This window comes from Budorcas taxicolor, chromosome 20, assembly GCF_023091745.1.
Source record: "Budorcas taxicolor isolate Tak-1 chromosome 20, Takin1.1, whole genome shotgun sequence".
NCBI lineage: Eukaryota > Metazoa > Chordata > Mammalia > Artiodactyla > Bovidae > Budorcas > Budorcas taxicolor.
Genome location: NC_068929.1, coordinates 16,880,617 through 16,906,612, shown reverse-complemented (window position 1 = coordinate 16,906,612; position 25,996 = coordinate 16,880,617).

Below are 25,996 nucleotides of genomic sequence, written 5' to 3'. Positions count from 1 at the left end.
GATCAAACACTTCTGCTTTTTGGCATGGTTTTCTCTCAAGAGTTTGGAGTTAAACAAAGCCAAGTTCTATCCATGATGTTGCAAATCAGTTTTAGAAAACACAATATAATTGTGAAGTAGCTGTAAAGAGGTTTTTCCATGTAGATGAAATCTTTCCTATCCCTGCTTTGCTGTGGTCCTTCTCCTGCTTCTGGTCTTTCCAATGGGAAACAGATTCTCAGTGGGTGCCTTACTCGCACTCTCAAACTTTTCTAAAATCAAGCTGCCTTGTATTTTATTCCCAGTTACACTGAAGAATTAATGTAATGACGTCTGAATCAAAGAGTCAAACTGAACAAAGAGTCAAACTTAAGGATCCTATTCCCATATCAAACATATAGAAATGGCCAGAAAAAGTTACTCAAAGTCAAAAGAAACCAAGAAGAAATCTTGAAAATGAGAAACAGAGTCATTGACCTAAAAAGCTCAATAGATGAGTTATAGGATGGTTTAGACACAGGTAAGGAGAGAATTAGCATTTGGAAGATAGAACTGACATCGTTTTTCCTATGTAGCAGAGACTGATCGACAGAAATTGAGAAATGAAGGATATGATGAGAAATGCCAACTTGTATCAAATAGGAACTCCATTAAAAAAAGAATATGACACTGATGGAAAGCCAAGATTCACAGAAGAGCAATGGCCAAGTATTTTCTAAATACAAAGATACAACATTTTAGAAAGAAAAAGAATGCCAAGAAGGATTGAAAAAGAAAAAAATCCTTCTGTAGGTTCCAATTATAGTAGAATGGCAGAATACAAAATTATAATATCCACCGGAACTACCTACAAGGCAGTGGCCATCGGACTGACAGAAGGCTTCTCATCAGTAGATGCTGGAAGATAATAGCTTTTATTCTGGAACACTCTACCTCAGAATTTCAGATCCAGCTGTTAAGAACAACTAAGTCTATTCAATTGCTGCTTTATTCTTTTGGTAAATTTTGGTGCCTTCTAGCAATTGGGAGTGAGTGAAGTCCTCTTCTGTACAATTTTGCCACCAGGTAGAATGTAATAATGAAAACAAGTCTTATACAGAATTCTGCCCCACTGCCAAACATTTTTGGTAAGCAGGCATAAATAGTAATCACTCCTGTTTTTATAAGGTCAAGGAAATTCCAGTTTGGCATCCTTTAGGCATTTCTGCCAATGCCTTGCATAAAATATTTCATAGAGGCAGATGTGACATTATTCTAGAAGAAGGATATTCTTGCTGGATCAAGTGACAAGAGTCCTCCTTTAAATGGTAGCTGCTGCTGCTGCTGCTAAGTCGCTTCAGTCGTGTCCGACTCTATGCGACCCCATGGACGGCAGCCCACCAGGCTCCCCCCGTCCTTGGGATTCTCCAGGCAAGAACACTGGAGTGGGTTGCCATTTCCTTCTCCAATGCATGAAAGTGAAAAGTGAAAGTGAATGGTAGAATGCTGGTCAAAACGGAGCTTCCTGCTCTACGGGGAGGTAAGCGGTTGGGCTGACCCAGTTCTGTACAGGACCCAGTTCTTATACAGGAGCAGAGAAGGTGTCTCCTCAATATTTCTAACCAATCCATGTAGCCTGACCACCAATTATTTCAACAATGAGAAATATTTCTATAAAACTGTGATAATTAACATGCTCTCTCTGTGGTTTTGGATAGCAGTCTTTATGAGGCTTGCAGAAGTTGCCTCTGGGGAGTCTTGAATGGAATCTTTTAAATTCAAATTGTAACTAACCACACTTGGAGTGTTTATTATTAATTAGGGTACTCCCAGTCTTACCCAACCACGACTGTAGATTAAAACTAGCATGCATTTTCATAGATGTATGTCATGCTATCTCTGCTGAAATATTTAAAAGTAAATTATAGACTATGTAACATCAGCCAAATAATATTTCTAAGAGTGAGGGCAAAATTTTTAACCATAAAAGAACTTGAATAATTTACTACTTACAGATAGAGAGAACTCATAAAGAATGCCCTAGGGGTTTCTCTGGTGGTCCAGTGGTTAAGAATTCACCTTGCAATGCAAGGGACACTGGTTCAGTCTCAGGTCCAGGAAGATCCCACATGCCACAGACCAACTGAGCCTGTCCGCTGTCACTACTGAGCCCACGCGCTGCAAATACTGAAGCCTGAGCACGCTAGCACCCACACATCGCAACAAAGAGTAGCCACCTCCCCTAAGCCACTCACTGAGACTAGAGAAAGCCTGTGTGCAGCAACGAAGACCCATCACAGCTAAATAAATAAATCTAAAAAAAAAAAGCATGAATGCAAGTAAACCTGGAAGGAAGATATGGGATGCAAAAGCAAAGCAATTTACGTACTTGTTTAAAAGTGAAATATAACAAAAACTCTTGGTTATGAAACAACAAAGGTTTAAGACTGGGTAAGTTTGGGAGGGAAGTTAAAGCAAGCAAAGATTTGGAAGGTGGAATGCAGGTATCAAATAACTCTAGACTGAGTTGCAAAAATGGGAAGTTAGGTATGTATTTTAAAATCTTAAGGGTGACCATTGAAAAATAGAAGTGGAAAGTGAGATCAGGAGTGAAAAATAAAGGGTTAAGAATGTAAAACTGTATGGAAAAATGGATGGAAAGATATCTGCTAAACTTCCAGGTAGTGATTTTCTGCGGGGGAAGGCTGGCAGGAGAGTAAAGATGGGGGGATAAAGCTTGTGAGAAAAGAGATAGCGAACAAAGTGATTAATTCTGCATGGTGGGAATACAGACTTTTTTGGTGATGTGTAAGAAACTAAGTCTTAAAACAGGAAAATGCACGTTTCAGCTTTGGATCAATTTAAGTGTAGCTGCTGGGAGACAAAGACTTGGGTGCGAGGCGCATAGACTTGAGCACCTCAGGAGCTAGGACTAAGCGTTTTAATCATTGTATCGAGCTCATCGTAGATGCCCAGTTAATGCTTACAGCTGCAGATTCGTCTCTGCAGGCTGACATATTTGATTTCAGCCCCCTGGAACCACTTTCTCAGAAGGTCCAGTGTTGCTCTTGTCACTCTCCGCTGTACCGTCTCCTCATCTGCCCTTCCTGGGGTCTCTGCCCCAGCACACCCCACAGTGATGGGAACCTTTAGCTCATCCCACAATATTGGGCCTTCAAGTGTATTCAGGACAATTAAGGAAAGTCTGTTCTCAGACAATGTAGGTGCAAAGGTCCCCACTGGCCCCTCGCCTGTCCCATTGACACTTGTCACTGCTCTTCTGTTGGGAGGAGGCTTCTGGGAGGACCTAGGCTGGGCAGGAGCCATATAGCCTGAAGGGCTTTAGACTACTTGGGTTTGCATCCCTGTCCTGCTCCTCACCAGCTCAGGATCCCAAGCAAGTTACTTAAGCTCATGCTGTCTCAGTTTCCACATCTGTGAAATGGGGATAATAATGGTGCTACCTCACAGAATTTCTGTGAGAAGAAAATGAGTTATTTTATGATGATGGCTAAGAACTACCAAGAGTTCCTGGCACAGTGTATACCTGTCGGCTATATGGGATGTGGGAAGGTGGGGCTCTGAGGAGTGGAGGAATCACAGAGAAGGGGTTCAGACTGTACTCTGCCATCTACAGGCTCTGCATCCGTGGAGGAGTTCTTCAGCCTCTTAAAGTCTAAGTTTCAGGTGTGTATAATGGAGAATATAGCATCTGTACCACGTGGTGGTGAGGATTAAAGGAGATAAAGGATGGAGAATATCCAGCAGTGTTTGTCGTACATAATAATCTTTCAGCACATGTTATATTGGTAGTAAAATGTCTCACTGAAGGTTTAGCTTATGCTCTGTGTGAGAGATGAAATCCCTGGGGTGAAACTCAGGGAGTAGCTTTGTTCTTTTTGGGGTGAGGATGGGCAGGGGAAGAAAGAAGTTGGAGTTGGCACTGGGAAGAGGAAGGAATGGGGAGGGTGGGGGAGGGAGCAGAGAAGGAGAGGGGAGGCAGCTGGCAGAAGACAATTAGGACAGCCCTCCTTGATTGTTTTGAGATCTACTGAATTTCAAAGCTGAAAAGAAAACTCAGCTTTCCATCAGAGGTCTAGATTCAGGGAACTGAAAGGGAGAGCAGGCTCTAGCCACATGAATGAATCCTGATAGAGAGCTCCTGAGAACTCTGACAGCTGGAGAACAGGTCAGGAGGGAGTGGGCAACACCAGCTAAGAACTGCTGTCCTGGGAACCCACGTTAGGGTGGGCATCCTTCACTGAACTTGACATTGAAGGTCACTGTCCGCTCTCGGAGGACCAAGGGTACTGGATCAGCACAAGATGGATGGACAATCAGATTTCAACAGTCTCTCTGGTGGCAGCAAGAAGCCTGGCGGAAGGGGACCACCAGAGACCGGGGTTTGCCTTGGTCAGCGTGGAAGGCAGGCTGGCCTTGACTTGGAGGGTATAGTGAGAAAAAATACTGGACATAGTGCTGTGTGGTTGGTGGGTGATTGAGCCAGTTCTGGATTTATTTCAGAAAAGAGATTGAGGGAGGGAGGAGAGAAAGAGAGCAAGAAAGGGAGGGAGAGATGGCAAGGAGGAGCCAGGGGGGAGCTGTTTCCTGAATCAGTGGGGCAGGTCTTTCCTTTTCTGTCTTTTTGGAGGAAAAATGCGAGAGTCCTTTACTACTTCCAGAGTTGCCTTTTTCCATGGCCTTCGGTTGGCACCCCACTCCAGTACTCTTGCCTGGGAAATCCCATGGACGGGATTTCCCTCGTAGGCTATCGGACACGACTGAGCGACTTCACTTTCACTTTTCACTTTCATGCATTGGAGAAGGAAATGGCAACCCACTCCAGTGTTCTTGCCTGGAGAATCCCAGGGACAGAGGAGCCTGGTGGGCTGCCGTCTATGGGGTCGCACAGAGTCGGACACGACTGACGCGACTTAGCAGCAGCAGCAGTAGGTCAGGAAAGGTGGCTACTCTGAGACAAGAGTCTGCAGGCTGGACCCATGCCTCTCCTCACACAGGATACCCACAGCAGGAATTTGTACCCGCTTTGAGTTTCATCCACGACTTCTGCCACACAATGATCACAACAACCCCGATAATCAGTATTTTTATCCATTTTACCAGTGAGAAAACAATCCTAGAGAGACGTTGGAAATTGCTCCAGGTCGCACGGGGAGGTGCTGCTGTCTGATCTAAAATTCCACATCACTTCCACTCCCCCATTCCCTGCCCCTTGCAGTCTCAGTCCTTGTGTGAGCATACCCCTAATGTTAGAATTGAATACAATGGCAGTTCCATCACGATTTCATTTTTCTTTATTGTTCTGAGTCTAGGCTTCTCTAACTCCATAAATAATACATAAATTAGTATGTTGAGCTGATTGCCACCTTTTTTCAACAAGCCTTCAGTTCTTCCTGAGATCAATAAAGCTTGAAAGAGAAGAAAAAAGCCAGCTCAGCTTGTGTCTAGATCCTGGACCTTGCTTTAATTCAGACCCCTTCCCTAGCATTTAGGAAGCCATGCTTGACAGCTCAGCTTTCTTGTCACTAATGAGATGGGATGTGATTGTGCATTCCAAATCTAGTAAGGACGAAGCCAGTGCACTTGGATCCACAATGCTGATTAAACATAGGTGCAAAGAAATTTCTTTTCGAGGGGATGTGAAAGAGGAGAGGCAGAGGTTTCTTGTGTGTGCAATGCTTCCTCTGAACCATGGCTATGCTAGGGGCTGCTGAACTTTCCACAGGGGACAGCGGAGATCAAATCACATAGACAAAATTAAAGAAAAAAACAACAACAAATACCTACGGGGAAAGGCTGGGGGGAGGGGTAGATTGGGAGTTTCGGATTGACATGTACCCATGGCTATATTTAAAATGGATAATCAACGTATAGCACAGGCAACTCTACTCAATACTCTGTAATACCCTAAATGGGAAGATAATTTTTAAAAAGGATTGATGCATGTATGTGTACAACTGAATCACTTTGCTGTACTCCTGAAACTAACATAACTTTATCAATCAACTTTAAAAAAGAAAATTAAAAAAGAAAGAACTGGAAAACAAATAACCAAAGAAGAAAAGAGCAACAATTCAACATGATGAGAAAAAACAACACCCTAATGTGCCCTTTGGCTCAATGCCTCATACAGAAGAAGCTACCCACTAAGAGCCCAGGGAAGCTGCCAGTTCAGATGGCATTTGGTGCCAAGTGGGAAAGGGACCCTCTGTAGGCACACACAGCTCTACGTGGGCTGAATTTCAGGTCCACTCACCTCTCATCCAGGCGCCCTTGTGCAGGGGACCGCCCCCTTATAGCTGTGCATGGGGCCCTAAGGGTCTGCAGGTAATCATGTCATATTTCCAGTCTTTCCTTTTGTCAGATTTTTCTTTCTTTCTTTCTTTCTTTTTTTTTTTTTAAAGATTCAGGAGCTACTTTATTTTTTTAGGACTATGAGGCTGTGGCCTCTGACATGATATATAGATAAAAGATGTCACAGGGATAAGAGCTGGAGAAAGCTTTAATGAGAAGAGCTTAGACCATTTTCAAAGCACCACCATGGTACACGGAGAGGCCCCAGAGCTGGTGGAGTGCTGGGTGACACGCATGGGTGCCACACCATGGCAGTGGGCTCTTGCTTGTGCAAGGCTTGCTCTGATGAGCTGTGCAATTGGAGGACTGTTTGAACAGAGCAAAGAAAAATATCAAAAGGCAAATTGGAGTCAGGGGAGAAAATGAATAGCCCATGATCTCCAAGGGAGATTACAGAGGTAATGACAAAGCAGTCAGGTTTTAAAAGGAGCTGTTATTCGAAGACAGGTAATTTTGTTCAACTTTTTTTTTTTTAATGGAAAAGAGGATGAAGAGATCAGTACTAGCTAAATCATCACTGTCAGATAAAAGATAAATCTTTCATTAGGAAACATTTCTTTGCTTGCCCTTTTGACACTGAAGAATATATTTGATATAAGGATTTGTGGCTTTATCAAAACTGTAATATGCTAAAATAAACAAAACCGTGATGCCATGTTTTATTGGAGAAGAGCAGCAGTGGGAAAAAAAGAGGAAGAGAACTTTCAAGATTAATAGTGTATTTTCCCTATGGGAGAAACTCTTTTTAATCATTTTTTAAGATCCGTACTCAGGAATGTTTGCACATTCAGCAAACATGGGCTTGGATAGCGAGACTGGCTGCCTTGACCCCTAGAGATTCAGGTGCAAACTCCCATCCAGAGATTTCTGCTGCCTGCAGAGCTTGGTTTCCTAAATAGGTTTCTTGCCCCAAACCACTGCTGAGATCTTGCCTCTATCCTCAGTGGGTACGTTAACTGGTCACCACCCCTCCCAATTTCCCAGTTCCCGCACTCCACCCAAACATCTGCAGGCACAGGTTGCCCTTCCTTCTGGGACCAATGAGAGAGAGAGAGTGAAGGTGTTAGTCACTCAGCTGTGTCTGACTCTTTGCAGCCCTGTGGACTGTAGACCATCAGGCTTCTCTGACAATGGAATTTTTCAGGTGAGGATACTGGAGTTGGTTGCCATGTCCTCTTCCAGGGGATTTTCCCAACCCAGGGATTGAACCTGGGTCTCCTGCATTGCAAGCAAGTTCTTTACCATCTGAGCCACTGGGGAAGCCTTGGGGATGAATGAGGGGAAATTAAAGAAACTCTCCTGAGATGTGATCAGCCGCTGGCCCTGCTGGGACCCAGTGCTTCTGCATGGTCTTGGCCTTCCCTCTGCCGTCACACCTCCCCCCGATCCCCTTGCCATCAGCGCAGGCCTGCGCATTCACCAAGTCTCCGTGGGATTTGTGTTGTGCCCACATCATGGCCCCTGCCTCTGACTTCCTTAAAGCTGTCTCCAACCCCCTGTATAAACTCTTTCCATCCCCTGGCAAGAGCTCTGCCACTGGGCAGGATCCCACTCAGGACCCTGGACTGTAATTCTGGGGTCACCTCTGTGTCAGTCCCCAGTTTCTCTGCACACCATCTGGTGACCGCTGGGTGCCCTCCTACAGCCTGAGGTGTGCCCAGGCCTCAGCACCTGACCTAGCCTCCTGGACAAATGTGTTCTCCAGGTTACCAACCCCCTAGTCTCACCTATAAAACTCTACCCTAGTCGGGGAGTTCTTGGCTTTTCATTTTAGAGTGCTGCCATTAACACAACACAGACACACCCTCTTGGAACATCTGCTCCAATATCTTGTAGATTACACTTCTCATCCTCCACTTAGTATGTGTTCTCTACCAAGTGTCTCCATTACTCGTAGTATATGCCCCCTTAGAACTTCAGCTTCTGCAGGGCACATTTAGCCTGTGTGTCTCTCCTCTCCCTCTCTGTGTGTCTCTCTTTCTGTCTCTGTATATCTGTCTCTCTACCTCTACATGTCTTTAGAGAGAAAGACATATGTAGACATTTATGTATTTATAGAAATAAAATTACTTATTTATACAGATGTTCGATATAGACATTTCTCTGGTGGTGTAGTAGGCACTACCCCTGGGCCCTGCCCAGATCCCAATTACTGGGCCAGTGGGCTCATCCCCCAGCTGCCATGAGCATTGCCTGCTAAAGCTCCCAGCTTCTCCTTTCCCTGGAACATTATCCACTACAGATAGGAAGGCAGACCCTACCATCCCAGAGGAGATGTGTAGCCAGCTCTCCAGGTCAAGACTAGACTTTTTCTGAGGTCACAGCTTTTCTAAGCACTTTCCTCTTTTCTGTACTGCTTCACTTGCTCCCTCATAGGTTTTTCCTGAAGAACACTCCCTCAATAAACCATGTGTGCCAGAATCCTTGTCTCAAGCTCTGCTTTTAGGGAACATGATTTAAGCAGGAACTCAGTTTACTTCTCTGCAAAGTGAAGTAGGAAGCTTGATTAATGAGCTCTTCCTACTGTGATGACACTTGGTGCTTTTCCTGTGCACTGTCCACTTCTGTTTCCCAAAAAGACAAGGCTTAGAAGAAAACTAGTGGTCAAACAGGAGATGGGAAGAGTGAACATCGACATTTTAGGAATCAGTGAACTCAAATGGACTGAATGGGTGAATTTAACTCAGATGACCATTATATCTACTACTGTGGGCAAGAAACCCTTAGAAGAAATTGAATAGCCCTCATAGTGACTTAGCAGCAGTAGCAGCAGCAGCATAGTCAAAAAAGAGCCCAAAATGCAGTACTTGGATGCAGTCTCAAAAATGACAGAATGACATCTGTTTGGTTCCAAGGCAAACCATTCAATATCACAATAATCCAAGTCTATGCCCCAACCAGTAATGCTGAAGAAGCTGAAGTTGAATGGTTTTATGAAGACCTACAAGACCTTCTAGAACCAACACCCCCCAAAAGACGTATTTTTCATCATAGTGATTGGAATGCAAAAGTAGGAAGTCAAGAGATAGCTGGAGTAACAGGCAAATTTGGCCTTGGAGTGCAGAGTGAAGTAGGGCAAAGGCTAATAGAGTTTTGCCAAGAGAACATACTGGTCATAGCAAATACTCTCTTCCAACAACACAAGAGAAGACTCTACACATGGACATCACCAGATGGTCAATACTGAAATCAGATTGATTATATTCTTTGCAGCCAAAGATGGAGAAGCTGTATACAGTCAGCAAAAACAAGACCTGGAGCTGACAGTAGCTCAGTTCATGAAATCCTTATTACCAAATTCAGACTTAAATTGAAGAAAGTAGGGAAAACCACTAGACCATTCAGACATGACCTAAATCAGATCCGTTACCATTATACAGTGGAAGGAACAGATAGATTCAAGGGATTAGATCTGCTAGACAGAGTGCCTGAAGAACTATGGACAGAGGTTCATGACATTGTACAGGAGGCAGTGTTCAAGATCATCCCCAAGAAAAAGAAAGGCAAAAATGCAAAATGGTTGTCTGATGAGGCCTTAAAAATAGCTGAGAAAAGAAGGAAGCTAAAGGCAAAGGAGAAAAGGAAAGATATACCCATTTGAATGTCGAGTTGCAAAGAAGAGCAAGGAGAGATAAGAAAGCCTTTCTTGGTGATCAGTGCAAAGAAATAGAGGAAAACAATAGAATGGGGAAGACTAGAGATCTCTTCAAGAAAATTAGAGATACCAAGGGAACATTTCATGCAAAGATGGGCTCGATAAAGGACAGAAATGGTATGGACCTAACAGAAGCAGAAGATATTAAGAAGAGGTGGCAAGAATACACAGAACTGTACAAAAAAGAGCTTCATGACCAAGATAATCATGATGGTGTGATCACTCACCTAGAGCCAGACATCCTGGAATGCGAAGTCAAGTGGGCCTTATGAAGAATCACTGTGAACAAAGCGAGTGGATATGATGGAATGCCAGCTGAGCTATTTTAAATCCTAAAAGATGATGCTGTGAAAGTGCTACATTCGATATGCCAGTAAATTCAGAAAACTCAGCAGTGGCCACAGGACTAGAAAATGTCAGTTTTCATTCCAGTCCCAAAGAGAGGCAATGCCAAAGAATGTTCAAACTACTGCACAATTGCACTCATCTGACACGCTAGCAAAGTAAAGCTCAAAATTCTTCAAGCCAGGCTTCAACAGTACATGAACCATGAACTTCCAGATGTTCAAGCTGGATCTAGAAAAGGCAGAGGAACCGCAGATCAAATTGCCAACATCTGCTGGATCATGGAAAAAGCAAGAGAGTTCCAGGAAAACATCTACTTCTGCTTTATTGACCATGCCAAAGCCTTTGATTGTGGATCACAACAAACTGTGGAAAATTCTGAAAGAGATGGGAATACCAGACCACCTGACCTGCCTCCTGAGAAATCTGTATGCAGGTCAAGAGGCAACAGTGAGAACTGGACATGGAACAACAGACTGCTTCCAAATCAGGAAAGGAGTATGTCAAGGCTGTATATTGTCACCCTGCTTATTTAACTTATATGCAGAGTACATCATGAGAAATGCTGGACTGGATGAAGCACAGGCTGGAATGAAGATTGCCGGGAGAAAAATCAATAACCTCAGATACGCAGATTATAACACCCTTAGGGTAGAAAGCAAAGAAGAACTAAAGAGCCTCTTGATGAAAGTGAAAGAGGAGAGTGAAAAATTCAACATTCAGAAAACTAAGATCATGGCACCTGGTCCCATCACTTCATGGCAAATAGATGGGGAAACAATGGAAACAGTGTCAGACTTTATTTTCTTGGGCTCCAAAATCACTGCAGATGGTGACTGCAGCCATGAAATTAAAAGATGCTTACTCCTTGGGAGAAAATCTATAACCAACCTAGACAGCATATTAAAAACCAGAGACATTACTTTGCTGAGAAAGGTCCATCTAGTCAAAGCTATGGTTTTTCCAGTGGTCATGTATGGATGTGACAGTTGGACAATAAAGAAAGCTGAGCTCTGAAGAAATGATGCTTTTGAACTGTGGTGCTGGAGAAGACTCTTGAGAGTCCCTTGGACTGCAAGGAGATCCAACCAGTCCATCCTAAAGGAAGTCAGTCCTGAATATTCATTGGAAGGACTCACGCTGAAGCTGAAACTCCAATATTTTAGCCACCTGATGTGAAGAACTGACTCATTTGAAAACACCCTGATGCTGGGAAAGATTGGAAGCAGGAAGAGAAGGGGATGACAGAGGCTGAGATGGTTGGATGGCATCACCGACTCAATGGACATGAGTCTGAGCCGGCTCCGGGAGTTGGTGATGGACAGGGAGGTCTGGCGTGCTTGCAGTCCATTGGGTCACAAAGAGTTGGACACAGCTGAGCAACTGAACTGAACTGATTGATAAAACTGAAATGGCTGTGTTTCTGTGTAGCTTGTAAGATAATTGACTTAGGCTAAGAGATATCTTCGCCAATTAGATTGTAGCACTTACTTTGGGCCTCTGGCAACAGGATCTGGAGAAGTTCCGGGGGTGACCACCACGGAGTGTTTTCATCAGCCTGGGTGCTATTTTCACCTGAAGTTTTTGACTTGCTGAGCCATGCAGACATTTCAGGGTCCCAGGTTCCTGGAATGTAGACCCAGGCAGTCACTGATACCAGCCCAACTTGGTGCCAGGTGATAGCTATGCAGACATTTTAAAGTACTGTGTCATCTCCACGTGAGCAATATGTAGATCACTGAGGGAAACAGGCGGACTTAGTTCCAAATTATTTATATCTAGAAAATATTAGTTGTACACAATGATGTTATCAACTGTTGTCAGTCTTGGCTTGGGTCATGGAAAAACTGAAGATGAATTAGATCATCCAAGTTAATAGCACAAACAACCCTGCAAAAGAAAGTATCTTCTCCCAAATTAAAATTCTTTCAGCTCCTGTGTGGTTGTTCTAACCATACAGTGTCTTGCTATTATGCACTTCGCAGTTACCAATGTCTGCCAGAACTGTGTCACGTGACTGTTGTCAAGTAGCCATGAATTGCTTTCATTTAGGGAACCTCATTAAACTTATCTATTGGACATGTGGGTTTTGGCCTGGAACTAAAGACCTGACTGCTCTCTTGTCTACTGACTTCACCTTGTTAGCATAACAGGGCACTCAACACTCATGTGGCTGCACAGTCTGAGTCATCAATGGAAGATAATAATTATTCCCAAAAGTTTCTATGAGAGTTGCTTAGGAAACACTTAAAAGGTGCTTGCCACACCTCCAGTAGGGCTCTAAGCCAGCCCACAGAGTCCCCTGAAACACACATGCCTACCTGGGGTTATGGGAACACAGAATTCAGAAGTAAGTGGTCCTCTGGAACTTGTTGCTAAATCTGAGTACAGTCTCGGGGCAGAGACCTCCTCAGGAGATTGTTCTGCTTTGATCTGTACTTTGAACTCTTCATGGGGAACATGGTAGAAGAGGAAGGGTTGTGAAAAATTAATATTTCCTTAAGGCCTTTATGCTAATAGCATTGCCTTTTGCCAAAGGGAGCCAAGGAGAATACTGCAGGCTCCTTCCACCCCTTGCTGTGTGGTCTCTGCATTCCTTTTCCTGGTTCCCAGAGGCTTCAGTCTCCTAGGGTCCAGGAGAGGTAGTCTGGAAGGACTCAGTGGAGCTGGGCTCTGGAGGCGGAAGACCAGGCTCTAAAGACCACTGTGAATTTGGCCAAGTCAGTGTGCTCCCCAGGACATAGATTTCCTCATCTGAAACAGAAGAGATGGAGGGAAAACGTCCCTTTCAATCAGAGAACTGTGTCCTTTTAGACAAGTTCTAGCTCCAGAAAGTGTTAGTCACTCAGCTGCTGTGTCTGACTATTTGCAACCCCATGAACTATAGCCCACCAGGCTCCTCTGTCCATGGAATTCTCCAGGAGTGGGTATCCAGTCCCTTCTTCAGGGGATCGTCCCAACCCAGGGATCAAACCCACATCTCCTGTGCTGTAGGCAGATTCTTTTCCAACTGAACCACCAGGGAAGCTCTAAAACCCAAGACCAATTTCCTTACTGATGGATGAAGAAACAGCCCAGTCACTTCTCCCAACTCCCAAATATGTGCTCAGAGTCCCTCATCAGTGCAGCCAGCCTCCCTGTGACTGCTTACTGAGCCATTGTCCCCATGACGACTTCCTGAGCACCTTCCAAGGCTTGGTGGCGCTGGTCAGACTACCCATCCTCAGCTTTGACCACGTTGGCAACCCAGAGTTAGCTTCAGGGTTTAGTTTGAAGGTGGACTTTGGACAGTTCCTGGCACCCAATTTGCGTGCATTCCTTGTGTCCTGTGTAGGTGGAGTGGAGGTGTAAAGGGTAATTCAAATTTTTTTAGAGTTCCCGGTTTCTTGTATATCAGAGGAAAGGGTAAGGAGTTCAAGACTGCACTACTCAGTGGGGAGGGGGTGGCAGTGGACACAGATACCCTGGGACACTTGGCACTGGGCCTGGGCCTGCTCAGATCACAGTGTGGTGGAGATGGACGGGGATGGGGAGTGTGACACCAGCTTGGTGGTAGAAAGGTATTCGATCCAGGAAGTGATTTGGCACTTCCTGGTGTCATTCACTTTAAAGGGCTGTGGAACACTTCCTTAAAAGAGTCTGGTGGCCTCTAGGCAGGGACATTGATGTGAATTGTTTTCCAGAGATGAGCTGAAAGAATACTTGGCAGGCTTACCAGGATGGAGTTACAGTACAGGGACCTGAGGGAGATTTCCAAAGCACTTGGCAGGAATCCCTTTTGGGTGTGGGTGTGTGGGGAGGGAGGGAGAGAAAAATAGAGGAGCCAAAACCCAGAGACCGAGTTTGAGGAGACATTTCTAAGTGAAGGTTTCCACCATCCCTTTGTTGGTATGGGGGACATATCCCTTTAAGAGATAAAGGGGCTAGCACATGTCTGGGGAAACACAGAGCTTCCCACCAGTAAACCTAGGAACCTCCTGAATTCTAAGTGGGGAAGTGAATTCTTAGTCAAACCCTTGAATTAAAACTTGATATCACAGTCTGAGTGGGCATGGGTGGGGTGAGGATTGAGAATGGCTTGGGTGTCTCACCTGAACAAATGAATCATGGAAAAGAGCTTAAATCATCCAGCCCTGCCTCGCTTCCACCACAGAAATCCCTCACATGACAGCTCAGTCAGATGAGCATACATCTGTTTCAGTTCTTCCACTGAAAGGAAACTTACTCATCATATCTCTTAACAATGATAGACTTGAATATTCCGTGGTGGGACAGGCTTAATTATTAAAAGCTGCTTCCTTGTGTAAAATTAAAGAAGCCTCCCCTTGGTCATAGTTTTGTCCTCTAGATCTAAATATTCAAGTATATTGACTTTCAGCGTATTTTCACTGAAATTCCTGAAGGGAGGGTGCTAGCGCTCTGCAGCCACCTTTACTCTTCTCCCACCAAATGCCTGGGGCTTCCCTGGTGGCTCCACAGTAAAGAATCTGCCTGCCAATGCAGGAGACATGGGTTCAACCCCTGGGCTGGGATGATGTCCTAGAGAATGATATATAGCAACCCACTCCAGTATTCTTGCCTAGAAAGAGCCCAGAGGAGCCTGGCAGGTCTACAGTCCAGTTCAGTTCAGTTCAGACGCTCAGTCATGTCCAACTCTTTGCGACCCCATGGACTGCAGCACGCCGGGCCTCCCTGTCCATCACCAACTCCTGGAGTTTACTCAAAATCATGTCCATTGAGTCAGTGATGCCATCCAACCATCTCATCCTCTGTTGCCCCTTCTCCTCCCGCCTTCAGTCTTTCCAAGCATCAGGGTGTTTTCAAATGAGTCAGTTCTTCACATCAGGTGGCCAAAGTATTGGAGTTTCAGCTTCAGCATGAGTCCTTCCAATGAATATTCAGAACTGATTTCCTTTAGGATTGACTGGTTGGATCTCCTTGCAGTCCAAGGGATTTTCAAGAGTCTTCTCCAACACCACAGTTCAAAAGCATCAATTCTTCAGTGCTCAGCTGTCTTTATAGTGGAGCTCTCACATCCATACATGACTACTGGAGAAACCACAGCTTTGACTAGATGGACCTTTGCTGGGCTACAGTCCATGGGGTCACAAAAAAGTCAGGTACAACTTAGTGACTAAACAATGACAACCAAGTGGCTGACGATCTTCAGTTCATTCAATTGTTGATCATACATGACACAACTCTAGACCCATTCTTGTTTCACCTAATGTCCTCTGGCTTGTCAGTGTGAGCTTTGACCCGCCTCCTTTCTTCTCTCTGCAATCCAGGAGGATCACAACACCAGACTTTCTTGTGTATGGAGTCTTGGAGTCTTTTGAGCCTCTCCAAGAGATTTTGTGGTGTAGTCTGGCTTGCTCTGTGCCTGCTGACCATGTGCGGCAGCCCAAAGGCAAGGGGTTTTGCTCATGTGGGAATACTGAGACCTGGGAAACTGGACGTTCCCACCAAGCATGGGAAAGGAGGCTGATGAAGCCTTGCCTGTTCTCTTTGAGGATCTGCATATGCCCCAGATTTTTTCTCATTTCTCCCCAGACTATGGCCTCCTAAAGCCCAGGGTTACAGCACAAACTTAACTTTGGCCCTGAAGAAGAATGGATAATGATCTGACATCCCTTACCTCCATCCATCCATCCACTCACATATGTAATCTTCTGTCAGTATATATTGAGCGCTATTTAAGGACATTTACTAGGCTTGGTGATAGCACCCGTGAGATGTGGGTTCCTGTCAATTAATTTTTTTTGTCTTCTTGAACCTCACTTCTCTGAGCAGCCAGAGATCCAAAGAAGATTTAAGAAGATCCGAGCAGATTAAGACAGTGCCTCAAAAGGGTCACAATCTCAAATAACTTTAAATTGAGTATTCCAACTGGGGGACAAAATTTCTCAATTAAGAGTGTATCAGAATCTCAAGCAGTAGGGGTGGGAATGGCGGTAGGAAAATTGGAGAGAGAAAAGTAGCAAGCTTAGTTCAGAAAGCATATGCTTATATCACCATTATGCCTTTTACTTAATTGAAGTCAATATACTAATTTACACAACTCTAAAAGAGGGTGAGAGGTTTTCATATTTAATACAATGGGGCCTGGAGTTTAGATAATGCCAAGAGCTCCTGTCTCAGATTTAGAAGGGTGGACTCTTCCGTTATTCTGTGTGCTCCCTTCCTCCTGAGATGGATATAGCTATTTTTACTCTCACTGCTTGTGGCTTACAGTTCACTGATTCTGATGAATGGGGAATCTTTTCTTGGCACTTCCTATAGATCAGCTTCTCAGATCTTCTCTCCTTCGGGTCTCTGGCTGCTCAGAGGCGGGACTCTCACAGAGAAAGAGAAAGAGGTTAGCCAGCAGGAGCCTGCATCTTGCCTCTGCGCCCTCTACCCACTCTCTGGCTGCTTTGCAGACCACTTTCTCCAGGATATCTCAAAATCTTGCCACCTCTGTGGCCGGGGATCTCTGGCCACCCCAATGCTTTCCCACGGGGGAAGCTAGTCTAGGTCAAAGGTGACAGATTACTTCCCCGCCAATCTGAGATCCCAGAGGATCACACTTAGGGATGCAGAACACCTGACAATAATGTAATTCATAGAGGGCAGGACACCTTTTCTAAAAAAAATTGAAGAATAGTTGATTTACAATGCTGTGTTAGTTTCAGGTGTAAAGCAAAGTGATTCAGTTTATATATATGTATATACACATACTTTTTCAGATTCTTTTCCATTTTAGCTTATTGTAAGATACTGAATTAGGCAGGACACTTCTTAACAGCAGACAGGGAAATATGACAGGGTTTATAGCATCTCATCCAAATGCCTCTCCTGGCTGCTGGAGTTGGAGAGAACACTGCCCTACTTCTGGGTTCTCATCCCCATTCCAAAATGTACACTTTCTTCCTGGCAACAGTCTCCGGGTCACATTGCCCAAAGGCATATCTTACTCTAGGTTCTGGAGAACATTGTTGCCTTAGCTAATCACCTGTCCGCTGTAGGTGGGATTTGTGTGTGGCCAGGAAGACAGGGTTCAGTAGGGCCCAGCTGAGCACTTGGTACCTGGTGTGTGCATGTTTAGTCGCTCAGTCATGTCCAACTCTCTGTGACCCCATGGACTGCAGCCCACCAGGCTCCTCCACCCATAAGATTTTCCAGGCAAGAGTACTGGAGGGGCTGCAGTCTATGGGGTCGCAAAAGAGTCAGTCACGACTGAGCAACCAAACAACGACGACAGGGCCTTGCAGATTGCAGGCCCTCAATATTTTGCCTTGTTTTTTGAGTGCCAGGGTATGTGGTAGGAGAAGCAGTCACATGTGGAACTAGAGTGAATTAGGGGTCTCAGCTCCAGGCAGTTCTTTGCCTCCCACACCTCCGTGCCCTCCTGTCCTGGTCTGAGCATAGTGGGAGAGACCTGGGCGGTGGAAGTTGCTGCGGTACACTGGATTCTGGACCCCATTGACGTTAGGGCTTCCCTGACTTGGGCCTGACTTGCACGTCTTTCTGCCTCTCACAGGCACTGAGCCCATTCCAGCTGAGTGCATCTTTCTCCTGGGTCATCTGCCTATGCCTCATCTCTTCTCCAGCAGGGACGTGGGCTGATAATGTGGGAGTTAAGCAATTCCCCTCATTTCCCAAAGACTCGGCCAGCATGGAACTGGAACACCCAGTTTTTGCTCTCTTCCCCCCGGCTTCACCCTGACTCCTCTCTACCTTCCAGAGGGCCTCCAAACAGAAGTCTTCCCAAGCAGAGGACACGCCCAGCCACAATAATTTTTCCAGGAAAGAGAGTGAATGAACATGTGAGCCAAGATTTTTTTACTGTGATTCCACTTCCCACCTGAGGCAGGAGGGGCGCAGGAGGCGAGTAACATTCCAGACAAGGCTGTTGTGTGTGGCTGAGGCCTCATCTTATGTTTAACCAGCCCTTTCAATTGGAAGGGTGCATTTGGCCAACACTATACAACTCATGTACAATAAAACCTTGTTGCCCTCCTGCTTTCTAAAGCAAGACTCATATGCACCCATGACTCTACTTGACACACATACCCACTGTAGACAGGTGGTGTGGCCCGAAGGCCTTTGCTCGGGGACACTGTTGTCGTCCCCTGCAGGCCTCATAGCCTGATGCCTCGTTAGCCTGGCTCTTTGTGACTTAGATCTATTTGGTGTCCTGCCTCACTAGGTCCCTCCGAGTCTCCGAGTTTGCCCACTAAGAGTCTTCATCTTGTTTTCCTCTGGATGGGATTAGGTTAGTGCCTTTGTGCGGCTTGTGAATAGTGGCTCAGAGGGTAAAGTGTCTGCCTCCAATGAGGGAGACCTGGGTTCGATCCCTGGGTAGGGAATATCTCCTGGAGAAGGAAATGGCAACCCACTCCAGTACTCTTGCTTGGAAAATCCCATGGATGGAGGTGCCTGGTAGGCTACAGTCCATGGGGTTGCAAAGAGTCGGACATGACTGAGCAACTTCACTTTGTGTGGCTTGGGATCTCACTTAGCCGAGTTCCTTTCCCTCTGGCTTATAATGAAGAATAAATTGAGAGGACTCCTAGGTATGCTCTGCTGATTCTTGCTGTTTGGGGAAAATGGGGTTGTGCTGGCAGATCTCATTTGGAAGCTGTCACTTCTCGGTCTAGAATGTTCAGCAGGACGAGTTTTTACATAAGTAATGTGGACAATTGATGATATGTACCTGCTGGGCCCTCAGGGATTTCCTCTTTGAAATCGCAGTTGAAGCAATGAGCTTCCGAGAAGCTGAGCTAACTGGAGTTTCCATTTGGAAGATCTTGATCTCTGGAGTCTTCCGCGTGAGCTGGTTTGGCTTTCATGCTGTTTCGCTCATCTCTGTTCAGGTTTTGTAGCAGTGGAGAAAGACTAAAACTTCTTCTGATGTTTATTTGACTATTGAGGTGAACTGTCCATTTGCTGAAAGGGTCTCTCAAATATTACTCGTTGTAAGGGGTGAATGGGAGCGTTTTTATATGGACATGGTTATTCACTTGTTTCTCTGTGTTAGAGAATTAGACGTAGGCACCAAGCTTAAAATAAAGACAAGAGCATTTTATAAAGAACATTTTCCTTTTTTTCTTCTCCCCGCAGAAGGTGCCACCTTTCAGCTGTAATTACACCTTCTATTTACCACTGTGAATCAGTTACACAGGTCCGGGCAAACTGTTGCACCGTCATGTTTCTCTTTTGATGTATAATTGTGGTTGAAAGACAAAAGGCATGATTAGATTTCAGGAGGGAGAAGGAAGCTGGAATCTGAGATCACAGCACTCTGTAAGTGTCAGACTTGGGGGAGAGGATTCTGTCTCCTGACTTGGGGTGTGGACCGTGCCTCAAAACCCAGGCAGGCATCCGTGGACGCTTCGGAAAACCGTTTCCCTAGAATAGGGAAGACGAGGAGAGGTGGTATGAGGCTGCCCGAGACTCTAGCCACCAGAGACTAATGCTGATGAAAATTGTGCATATCTGAAAGAGCGAATCACTCCTCTTTTTTTCAGTGATTGCCCTGGATTTTGAAATTAAACCCTGCGGGGAGAACATACCTGCCTATAAATGGTCGGGAGCAGCACGGGGTTTGTGGGCTTATGAGTTGAGAGCATCTATTTTTCAAGCTCTGGAGCTCTGTGTCTGCCCTGCTTTAGCTGCTATGTGACAGATTTCCCTTTTTAGCCCTACTTTAGGTGGAGAGGAAGCTGATTTTACCTTGGGAGCCTGTGGGGGAGGGAAGGGTGTGGTGACTCAGGTAGTAGAAACCAGTCTTCTTCTCTTTTCACGTCTGGGAGGCATTTGTTCCATTGCTCATGCTACCCTTAGGGGAGGATGTAAATCTTCCAAAGTCAAAAACAGCTCTTAGAAAGCCTTCAACGTTTCTGATTCAATTAGAGTTTACTCAGTGCTTGACAGACAGAGGTGCTGGCACATCTCTTTTTAAAGGGAGGTTTGGCTTCCAAAATCAGTATGGAGGGTGAACATTGCATATAGTCAGATTTATGCCTGAAGTTCCCCTACCTCGCCTGCATGTATGTGGCAAGCTGTTCAGGACAGCTGAGGCTGGGAAAGTGGCCCTGTTGGTGGGACAGGCTCATGTCACCCTCTCTTCTGGAGCTCACCTTGTGCTCCCTGATAGAAGGCAAGGAAGACTCGCAATATTGAAATTGTTCTCCCCTACCTCATCCAGCCAGGTGGGCATTCTTGGATTTTCTTAAGTTAAATCCATGTAGTATGCAGGTTCATGGCACCAATGAGTGGTCCAAAAATATGCATTTGCTTATGTGGAAGAAAAGAGGAGGCAAGAGAAAAGAAGAGAGAGAGAGAGAGACTGGGAATGCAGGTGTTAAAAGCCCCAGCGTGAGCTCAGGGACTCTTAGGTTTCACTGTGACACGTTTTAGGGCCTCTAGCTCTTGAGTCCCTTGGACAGCAAGGAGATTAAACCTGTCCATCCTAAAGGAAATCAACCCTGAATATTCATTGGAAGGACTGATGCTGAAGCTGAAGCTCCAATACTTTGACCATCTGATTCGAAGAGCCGACTCTTCAGAAAACACCCTGACGCTGGGTAAGATTGAGAGCAGGAGGAGAAGGGGGCAACAGAGAATGAGATGGTTGGATGGCATCATCAACTCAGTGGACATGGAGTTTGAGCAAACTCTGGAAGATGGTGAAGGACAGGGAAGCCTGGTGTGCTGCAGCTCATGGGGTCTCAGAGTTGGACACAACTGATCAACTGAACAACAACAGCAAGCTAATAATAATAGCTAATATATTGCACTGAAAAATAGAAAAATAGGTAAATAAAATAATCGCCAGCATATTGCTAGGCACTGGTCTAAGCACTTTTCATATATTAACTCATTTGATACAATAACTTTAGAAGGAGGAACTTTATCCCATATTTAGATGAGGAAACAAAGTCTTAGAACTCATTCACAGTTTGTCCCTGAAGTAGCTTAACCTGAAGATGATGCAGAAGCCTGTGGGCAGAGCCCCTGAGAGGAACTGGAATTCTTCTTTCCTGGGATACAGTGAGGGTGCCGCAGTGGGACGACCTGCCCTTTTGGGTGCAGTGATGCACTCAGGTTCAGCTGCCTTTCACTCTGTCTTTGGGCTTTAGTATGGCCTGTTCATCCCCTCTCCTCCTCCTGCTCATGCCTCCTTGGCTCTGGGAGCTGGATGAGGGTCCCACCACTTGCTCCTCCCCCTACTCCCCACTTACTCTGCTGACCCTTTGGTCCCATCCTAGGGCTGTTGCAGACACAGATGCTGGCTCCTTCACTCTTGTGTCCACAGCCCACGACACAGTGCTGGGCTCATAGTACTCAATCAGTGTTCCTGAGTGGGTGTGGAGAAAGTACAGAGGTATAGGGCATCACTTCCTATGCAGTTTCTAAAATACCGTCTCCTCCCATTAACACCAGTAATCTGCTTCTAAAAGTCAGATGGTCTACATGAAAAATGCCAACTAGAGCCAATTTCTTGTTATTGGAAGTGGGAAAAATTACACTGTTACACATCAATTCTAAGTTTCCACACAATTTCCTAAAACATCACGGAAACATAGTAAAACATGCATGCATGCTAAGTTGCTTCAGTCATGTCCAACTCTGTGTGACCCTATGGACTGTAGCCTGCCAGGCCCATCTGTCCATGGGATTCTCCAGGCAAGAATACTGGAGCGGGTAGCCATTCCCTTCTCCAGGGGATCATCCCAACCCAGGAATTGAACCCACATCGCGTATGTCTCCTGCACTGGCAGCCACCACTAGCGCCGCCTGGGAAGCCCACAGTACAATGCCTACATGGAACTAAAAGACTCTTCTACTGGGATGTAAGATGCTTAAAACATTCCTTCCTAATCCCAAGCTATTAGTGTGGTTGTTGACAAGCAACTTCTCTGTGCGCAGTAAGATTTCCTCTTTCAATGTCAAGGCTTTCCTCTCATTTCCAACTTTTTCTTCAATACTTTCTCAGATTTGAGGGGACTTGTTGTATAACACTAAGCAAAAACCAGGGCAGATTACCCAAGGCTTGCAGAAATATGTTCCGGGCAAGAATACAACAGGCAGAGAATGGTTCATACTGAATATGAAATCTTACCAGTTGAATTTGGAATGTTATTCAAGTCTTTCACCATACATTGTTTTGTGGAAAATGATGCACTGAGTTTTGGGGATGTAAATATAATTTTCCCCTCAAATTCATACTCTGTATGAAAAAGATTTGATCTGAGCCAGTGCTTTTTCCCACACAGGATAAAGTCAGTAGAAGAGATTTCCAGAACCAGTTACCAAGAAGTGTGGGAGTTTTCAGATGTTAATTTCCTTATGTTGGCTGGCTTGAACTTTGCTCTTGATAGAATCAGGCCTTGGGGTGAACCAATCCTTCTGCACAGTGGCTTCAGCCAAACAGGAGGGAGATAAGCCTCTTGCCTTCTGAGCAGCTTGCCTACATCCTTAGCCCCCTGTCCTTGGATTTTTATCTTTTTGTTTGAAAAACATATCACAAGGACATGGGGCCTAACAGCATTGATTGTCTTGATGGTTTGTTGATTAAGTCCAGGAGATGCTGGCATCTGCAAATACATCTTATTGGGTGTGATCAGGCAAGTAAATTGTCCCTGCCCTCCAGCATGCTGCAATAATTAACTCTAACACTAATAACCAAAAGGTAATCACAGCACGTGCAAAGCTGGGCTCTCTTTTGTCTGCATGCGAAACCTCTTTCCCACCATGGCTTCAAGGTGTTAGTCCTGAGACTTGGAACAGGTTCTTTGAAAAAGAGCCTTTTCTTCCAGTAAAATTGTTCCACATATTATTATTTTAATTTAATTAGGTTTTAAAAAGGTTAACCATGACATTTTAATAGCTTAAGCTCACATTAATATTCTGAGAACACAGTTTAGCCCAACCATTTGTGATTCAAAAAGGATGTTTTTCCAGAAAAGGAATTGGCTTTTAGGACAATTACTGAAAAATAGCTTTCATTTGATTCAGACGGGTATCTTACTATTAAAAGATAGTTATTGAAATAAAATACATATAAGACATTGAAAAATGTTAAAGTCTTAGCATGACACTGTTTATCTAGTAGAAAGGGAGTCTGGGCAGTGTGTTTATGGAGATTATCCCAAAGGTGGCTGATGTCCTTCGGCAATGAGCGAGTTAGTGAACTGTGCTTGTGATGTGCTGAGTGTTGTCGACCTAATGTTTTATTTATTTGGCTAAGAGCTGCTATCTTCATTAGGGAGTTTAGACAGCAAAGATGATATTTATTAGCCTGGCAAACTAATAAACTCTGCTCATGTTTCTTCTTTTGCTGTCATAGCTAATTGTGGTGGTGGTTGTGTTTCTTGAATAGCCATTCAATGTGAGAATGAATCCTGTGGGAACAGGAGCTGACCATCCTTTCCTGTTGAGGGGGGCAGCGGGGAAGAGCGCAGCCTTACATGTGTGTATGGCTGCTGTGTGTCAGGCGTCGTGCTTGCTCTAGGGGTTCTGGGATGGGGAGGCTGTGGGCCAGCCCTCCAGATGCTCCCAGTTAGCTGGGAGCTGACACTGATTATACAACTCACTCTAATTATACAGTGGAATAGGTGCTCTTCTCTCCCCCAAGACGCACAAGGGACAAGTAATTAGTTCAGCTTGGTGGGATTGGAGATGGCTGCAAAAAAGAAGGGAGGAGCTGGGGCTGGAAGGACTGGAGAGATTTTGCTGGGAGAAGGAAGTCCTCTGAGGCAGACTGTTGTTTACCCCAGTGGTTCTCAAAGTGTAACCCCTACCAGCAGCAGCAGCAGCACCTAGAACTTGTTGGAAATGCACATTCCTGGGCCTCCCACAGGACCTGCTAAGTCAGGGTGGCAGGAGAGTGTGTGTGTCAGGCTGTGCTGTAACCATCTTTCCAGGTGATTCTGATGCTTGTGGAAGTTAAGAATGGCATGTATTCATGGTCCCTCTGGTCCACTGTGAGAAGTTGGGCTTGACCAGACCTCTGAGTTTGATGGGGGGCGTGGGTTGGAGAGATAGGGTAACAGGCAATGCAGCTGAAAAGGTTAATTGAGATCAACTATGAAGGAAAGAAGGGGAGGATAATAATATTTATATTGGCTATCTTTGTATGTGTATGTGTTCATAATAATGATGGTCCCTGAGCCAGGTAACAGGACCTAACGCGAAATAATTTAAACAACGGAAATACATTGAAAAGATATCATGCTATCTCGTTGCTACACAAGGGAGAATTCAACAACCAGAGGCCAGGAGAGATTTTTTTTTCCTCTGTATTTCATATTATTTCCTTAGGATAAATTCCCAGATGTAAAGCTACTGGTTCAGAGAGTGTGAACAATTTCATGGCTCCTGATATGTATGGTACACAGCTTCTAAATGGTGGTAGCAGCAGACGGGGCCACCAGTGTGGAGCATAGACACCAGTTTTACTACATCCTTACCAGCCTCAATTCTACTGTTTCTAATGAGGGGAATGATATGCCGCTGTTGCTGCTGGCAATCAGTTGACTATTACAGAAGTCAACTATTTAAAATTGCTGATTTACTAATTGTACGTGTTGCTTGAAAGGAGGTTTTTTTCTTATTTTAGCAGGATGGGATTTCTAAATTCTGTCCAGGGATTCAGAATAAAAGTCATTCTATTGAAATAAAGAGGAAATCATATTAGTTTTGGTTGCTACAGAGGCAGTCAGCTTACTACTGATCCACCCTCATGAGTATCCTCACCAGTGACTGAAAGGTCCAGAGGGTCAGGAAACAGTGTCCAAATCCCAGCTCTGCCTCTTACCGGCCTTGTGATTTGCTGTGAGTTTCTGTACTCCTGTGAATCCCAGTCTCCTCATCTGGAAAATAGGACTAATCTCTCCTCTCTGCCTGCGTGGTATTTTGAAGATCAGAGCAGGGTCAGGTCCTGGAAAATGCTTAATAAACTATAAAGCCCTGTAAACACGTAGATGTTGCTGTTGTAACACTGGCTTCCCTATAAGAACATTATTCCTGAGCTTGTGCCAGCTCAGGACTTTGGCTGTTGACTTTCAAACAAAAGCATCTCTGGTTTAGTGCTAGACTTTCTCACTTTTCACAGAGATAGGACTTAATTCACAGATGCAAGTTCAGGAGAGACCTAGGTGGTGGCTCAGGTGTTCTTCCTCCAGCCAGCAGGTAGCAGGCGTCACAGATAGGGAGAGGACCTAAAATTTTATACCCCTTGGAGGCGTGGTCTCCTTCCTCCCACCCCTCCTCCCTTCCGTGTCCTGAGCCCTGGGAGTAAATAGTGAGAGAGCCACCCGGCCTTCACTCTTTGAAGGCTTTGATGTATTCATTCACTGCCCTTGATGGGGGCCTTCAGTGTACTGAGCAGTGCTTTACATTCCTCAGGTGTTTAGAGTGACGCATGTATTAGCCACTTCCACCATGAGAAGGGCTCAGCAGCGTGATCTTCTGAAGTCTAGGCAGTTAGGTGACTTGATCGTGGGGTGGAATAAGCAGTGGGGGCTGGCCCTGTGCTGGACCCCCGGGTGCCTGCTTGAGCACCATTCCTGGCACCACACTCATCAGCCCTTTTCATTCTCGTGTTTGCAGTGGGTTCCATTTAGCTCTGCTTTGATGAGGGAATGGAAATAATGGGATTCCCCTCTAGAACCG